Here is a 6,785-nt window from a genome sequence, read left to right on the forward strand (position 1 = left end):
AGGGAATGAGTCACTGGAACTAGCCTTGAAATCATTGTTACACTATATGCTAATTAACTTGGATGTAAATTAAAATATAAATAAATAAATAAATAAATAAATAAATAAATTGTCAAAAAAAGGATATAAAAAAATATAAATTTTCTGTGCTTCGTCTTTATCAGATTATTCAAGAAAACTGAGTCTTAATATTAAAAGAGCTAAAGTTTGTTCACTATTGTATAACCTGCAGCATTTGCCTTTAAAATCTTTTATTCTTGGCCCTCCTCTCCAGGTGTCATCATGAGAGTCACTTCTTTCTTAAACTCTGCGTGGCAATCATTGGTGCATCCCCATGATGCCCAGGGAAGACAAGGTGACCTGGAAGTCCAAGTACTTCCTTAATATCATCCATCTTTTGGACGATCATCCTTCATTGTGGGAGCAGACAACGTGGGTTCCAGGAAGACGCAGTAGGTCCGCATGTGTTTACATGGGAACGCTGTGGTGCTGCTGTGGCATGATCCCCATGATGTATGAGGTCATCTGAGGGCATCTGGAGAACAACCAGCTCTGGAGAAACCGTTGCCTCATATCTGGGTGAATGTGGGCTTTGTGCTCACCAAGGAGGACCTCACCAAGATCAGGGACATGCTTCTGGCTAAGGTGCCAGCTGCCGCCATGGTGGTGCCATAGCCCCATGTGAAGTCACTGTACTAGCCCAGAATACTTGTCTGGGGCCAAAGAAGATCTTCTTCTCCCAGGCTTTAGGCATCGCCACTAAAATGTCCAGGGGCACCACTGAAATCCTGAGTGACGTGCGGCTAAGACTGGAGACAAAGCGGGGGCCAGCAAGGCCACACAGCTGAATGTGCTGAGAAACTCCCCCTTCTCCTTTGGGATGATCACCAGCAAGTGTTTGACAATCGCAGCATCTACAACCGTGAAGTGCTTGACATCACAGAGGAAACTACATTCTCACTTCCTGGAGGGCGTCTGCAGTGTTGCCAGTGTCTGTCTGCAGATAGGTCACCTGATTGTTGCCTCACTGCCCCATCCTATCATCAATGGACACAAGCAGGTTCTGGCTTTGTCTGCATGGACTTATTACAGCTTCCCACTTGCTGAAGCCATCACCATCACTGCTGTACCTGCTGCTGCCCTCAGCCCTGGCCAAAGCTGAAGCATAGGAAGAGGCAGATGAGTTGCATGAGGATATGGGATTTGTTGGTCTCTTGATTAATCACCGAAAAGCAACCAATTCAGCCCATTTTATTTGTGGAACAAGGGAATAAAGGCTCACTTCTCTTCAAAAAGGAATCTTTTATTGTCACTTGGGTTGAATAGTTAAATATTGTTGCATAATGATCTGTGATCCTATTTAATAAAATGTTCAAATATTTTGATTTTTTGTAACACACACTTTCCAAAATCAAATTCTAAAATGAAGTATTTTGACCACAATGCAATTAAAACATTCCAGAGGATCCATGGAACTTTTTCAAGAGATTTGGTCTTTTTATAAAAAGGAAGATATTACACTAATTAGGCTTATTTCTTATGTTAAATTACATAGGAAGCAATGTCAAATAAGGGATACTAACACCCTTAGATTACATTTATGTAGAAATATGTTAATAAAGTAAGTGTTTTAGAAATCATATGCAACTCTTAGAAACCTGATATGTCCTGAGATGTTACTGTCGTGTGTCAGAGAAATAACCAATTTCCTTGTCAGCAGCCTTGTCATGATCTCTCATCAGATCTTTAACCTTGGACATTTTAAGTCTTTATCATTTATAGACAGTTAGACTTTTACTCAGACGCTTTTACAAAAGCTTCTGCAAATGTGTTTCACCTGCAATGATGCTGATGGGAAGAACTCTTTTCTATAGGCTTCTGAAAGCCTTAAGATTGTAAAGCTGAACTGGGTTAAGAATTTCCAGAATGAATGGAAGATCTGGATTGAAGCAGAACAAGAATTAATAACATGAGACTGGATGAATGGAAGATAATTCTCATTTTTACAAATTTTTTTGAAACATTGCTGATTTTTAAATGTTTTTTCCAGTATTAAGGAAAGTGTTTTAAGCTATGACTTACAGCTGTATGATAAAACATGCTTCTGTGAAAAGACTGGGACACTTATCTTTTTCTCCCTACCAATCTGTCCAGAATTCAAAACCTTTCAGTGAGTATTCTCATATGTTCACGACAATAGGTTAATTTGCATAAGTTGAATAAGAATCTGCTCTCTTTGTAACAGGACATATTTGGAAACACTGGTTACATCACCAAGACTTTGACAGAAATGTCATATTCAAGGGGGGACTTGCACAGACACAGATATGACCAGACTGCTTGAAGGAACTCAGGCAGACTTTATGGAGCCAATAAAACCCATTGGAAAAACAGCCTGATACTTATATCTGGGTCCTTAAGCAAGGCAGTCAATTTTTATACATTGTGACAAGGAGACAACAAATTCATGATGAATTAACAGGATGAAGAAAACAGATGTTTGGGACTGTTAATTAGTAAGGAATCCTAAGAAACTTTTTCTCATAAGCTATGATTTACAGCAGTTTCATCATCAGGCCAAGTTAAAAAAAAAAAGCAACTATTACATTTTGCAAACAAATTGGTCTTAATTTGGCTGTCCTTGGTAAAAATGAGGGTGATTATAGAAAGAAACATTATGTTTCAATAACAAACCATTGTGGATATTACAGTCTAATAGAGTTCACTATGAACTGGACGAGATCCTAATTTCTTCTAGTTTCCTCTGAAGCCTGGCCACAATCTCCAAACTAATGTTTTCCACTTTTTTTCTATCCTTTTGACTTGGAATCACTGGATACCCAAAACTCCCATTTTCCTGAAGCCCTGCAAATTGAATATGAACAACTTGATGTAACCTTCTGAGAAATCACTGCAACAGCTCATATGTAGACAATCTTCATGCCTGTTCCTCTATGAGCCTCTCAGAAAGTCTGTCAGCCTGCCACTGCCTACCTACCTTATCTGCCTAAAGATGCTTTAAGCCCAGCATCTAGAGATTCTTTCAACTGGCTATCCTTGGAACTCAGAAACTGGTTTATAACTGGATCCTTTTATTAACCATTATCTTTCTTGTATTGCCATAGAATTGCCTCTTCTTTATTACCTGATCATTTGAAGCAGAGGCCTCACTCTAAGAAGATACCTGCATTGCCTCTTCCTGAAATGAATTTGACTGAATTGACTCACTGTCTGAACAAAGAGACTGGATTAAGGACATAAAACCATCTATCAGCTCAACTTTTTTCTGAATGACAAGTTTGCTGGGTAAAGGATTCTTGTCTGCATATTTTTCCTGTTCATCACATTGAAAATTTCCTGCCACTCCCTTTTGTCCTGCCAAGTTTCAGTAGATAGGTTTGCTACTACCCTCATGTATCTACCCGTGTAGGTTAAGGGCATTTATCCCTAGCTGCTTTCAGAATTCTCTCCTTATCTTTGTATTTTGCCAGTTTCACTATGATATGTCATGTAGAAAATCGATCCAAGTTACATCTGAAGGGAGTTCTCTGTGCCTCCTGAATTGCAATGTTTGTTTCCTTCCCCAGATTGGGGAAGTTCTCAACTATGATTTGTTCTTAGCTTTGGCCCCTCTCTCTCTCTTCTTCTTCTTCTGGAACTCCTATGATATGGTTATTGTTACATTTCACTGAATCACTTACTTCTCTAATTATCCCCTTGTGATTCAGAATGTTTTTATCTCTCTTTTTCTCAGCTTCATCTTTTTCCATAATTTTATCTTCTATTTCACCTATTCTTCCCCCTCCCTCTTCAATTCTTGCTGTCACCACCTCTAGTTTATTTTGTACCTCATTTACAGCATTTTTAAATTCATCGTGACTATTTTTAAGTTCCTTGATCTCCGCAGCAATAGATTCTCTGTTGTCTTCTGTGCTTTATTCAAGCCCAGTGATTAATCTTATGACTATTATTCGAAATTCTCGTTCAGTTTTGATCAATTCTCTGTCATTTCCTCCTGGAATTTCTTTTGAGGAGAATTCTTCCGTTTCATCATTTTGGCTAGTTTTCTGTCCCTTATGTGTTTTAAATGCTTGTTATATGTCTTGCACCTGCAAGCACTACTATATTAAAGAGGGATGATACTCTGTCCAAGGCCTGGCCCTTCAGGAGGTGTTCTTCAGAGAGTTACTTGCTCTCTGTTGTTGTTACTTTGGTTACTTTATCTCCCTGCTTGTAGTAATGTTTTGGACCCTCCACCAGGTGTGCTTTGGTTTGTTCATTGAAGTAGTCCTGGAAAGGAAAACAAACAGACAAACAAAAAAAAGAAAAACAAACAGAAAAGACACACACACATACACACAAAACCAAAAGCAAAAAATCAGAAACACCAGCTACAAGTAAACAATGGGGTGGAGGCAGTGCTGATGGAAGAGGCCTTATCCCATACAAAAAGAGAAATGACAGGGCTGGGGAAGAAGAAAAAATAAAACTTGACCAGGCAAAGAAACTATAGGCTTAATCCAGAGAGAGAGTAAGGAAAATAAAGAAGGAGTCAGGGAAAAAGAAAAGAAGGTAAAGTTGTCCAGACAGAGAAACTATTAGGCTTAATAGGGACAGAGAAACAAAAGTAAAGAAGGGGGTGGGGAAAAAGAAGAGAAAATAAACTTGATCAAAGAAACTATATGGCTTAATCCAGAGAGAGAGTAAGGAAAATAAAGAAGGAGGCAGGGAATAAGAAGAGAATAAGAAGAAGAAGAGAAGAGAAGATAAAATTGCCCAGACTGAAAAACTATATGGCTTAATCCAGAGGGAGAGAAAGGAAAATAAGGAAGGAAGTATAGAACATGTATCAAGAGAACGGATTAAACATGTCTGCTTAAATAGGCCAAAAACCAGGGTAACCAGACTAGAGGAGGGAAGAGATAAGAATAAGAAAAGGAAGGAAGAATATATCTATATAATAAGAATTGTCCGTGAATTAAACCAGGCAAGGCAAAAGCGCTGCTCTGGAGGAGGGGCTATCTCAACTTCAATCCCACTCCAGTAGATAGGCCTCCACTGTGGGCATGATGTCTGTTCCCTGAAGCGCTCCTCCTATGGCCTGTCAGGTTGTCCAGGTGGGTCCCTGGAAGCAACTCTGCCTCTTTTCCTCCCGGACTCTTGGGGTTCAAGGTCCTTTGTCCTCAACATGGCTTTGTTGGAGAGGACAGAACTTCGGATCCCCCTACTTCTCTACCATGTTGGCCCCTCCCTTCAACCCCTCCCTTTTGAGGAACTGGGGCTTTGACCCACTGAGTTCCTCTGGGGGAGGGTCTTGCAGAGCAATGGCCAGGTGCCAGCCTGTCCACAGGAATGTTCAGGATACCACGCTGCTGCTGGTGCACAGAGACCAGCAGGACTCTGGGTGCCAGCCAGCCGTGGAAAAAGTTCGCGTGATCTTGTAGCAGCAGCAGTTCAGGGTTTATGGAAAATCACAACACACATCTAGCACCAGGCTTCCCCCTCAACATCCTTATTCCAGCACCAGCAAATGTGGTTGTTCTCCAGGGTCTACTGGGATCTTTACCTGTGGGGAGGCTGCACAGCCTGTAACAAATGTCCTCCCCACAGGGGAACTGCCACTCTCCGTGTGGCCCATGGACCCCTCGGACCTCATTCTCTGCTCCTGGGGATTCGCCCTTCCCACCAGAGCCCCACCAAGTATCGAGCTGCGGAGCCTCAGACTGTGTGCTCCCCCCTGTTTATAGAGTCTTGATGGTGTTTAAACCCTCTCCTTTGTCCTTTCTCCCTTTTTTTGTTCAGTCCCTGCTGCTGTTTCCATTTTTCCACTTTCTTTCCAGCTGCTTATGGGGGAGGGGATGCTTTTCCTGTACTCTAGCCCTGTCTCTGTCCTCTCTCCACAAGCAAAAACAGCTCCCTGCCCTCCACGGCTTCTCTCTCCACCAGTTCACCTCTCCGTTCTGCGTACCTGCCAAGTTCTGGGGTTCAGGTTGTGTAGATTGTTGCATTAATCCTCAAATCAGTTTTCTAGGTGTGTGAGAGAGTTTAGTGGTGATCTGGCTGCATTTCAGTGATAAGAGACACAAAAAATACTTCCATACTGTTCTGCCATCTTGGTCCTTCTCAGTCATACTTTAATTTTGTTTCAGAAGACTTGAAGAATGAGCTGGTCTTCTAAGGCTAAAAAAGGGGAAATTATTTCCTTCCAAGTTGTCAGTGGAAGAGCTGCATTTTCTTTATATCTTCAGTTAAGGGTTTTCTTTTCTCCCAATATATACAAAATACACCAGTCTCCCATGTCTGGCACAGATCTAGCAGAAACCTGGCCCACCCGCCAGAAGCCAGCCAGGCATCCACTCGGACCACCCTGAGGACAGGTCAATGTTGAAGACAGCTCAACATTGAATGTGTGAATTTTCCAAGAGAGTTGCAGAGCAAGGAATTGTATTGACCAAAGACAGGCCACCTAAAAACGTGGACCAAATATCTGGGCTTACTTGGCTGGGTGACAAAACAAAGCTTCCTAGCTGCCAGAGCCAAATAAGAAGACTCTGAAATCAGCTATTTTGAAACGTGTGCTGCTCTCAAAGACTGACAGGACCACAAGAAAAATGGAGATGTATGAACATTAACACTATCAATTAACACTCCAGACTTTGAAAAGTACAGGTTTCAACCTCACCTTGTCTATAAACCACACTGCCTTTTTTTTTGAGAGAGAGAGAAAGAGAGAGGGCCCAAGTGAATGAAGGGCAGAGACAGAGGGACAGAGAGAGGGAGGGAGG

General features: G+C 41.5%; 1 pseudogene; it reads left to right on the top strand.

Annotated features, from left to right (window-relative positions):
- Positions 1-240: 240 nt before the first annotated feature.
- On the top strand, positions 241-1,456 carry LOC145713078 (large ribosomal subunit protein uL10 pseudogene; annotated as a pseudogene).
- Positions 1,457-6,785: the final 5,329 nt, after the last annotated feature.

Source organism: Panthera onca, chromosome D4, assembly GCF_046562875.1.
Source record: "Panthera onca isolate mPanOnc1 chromosome D4, mPanOnc1 haplotype 2, whole genome shotgun sequence".
In the NCBI taxonomy this organism is placed as follows: Eukaryota; Metazoa; Chordata; class Mammalia; order Carnivora; family Felidae; genus Panthera; species Panthera onca.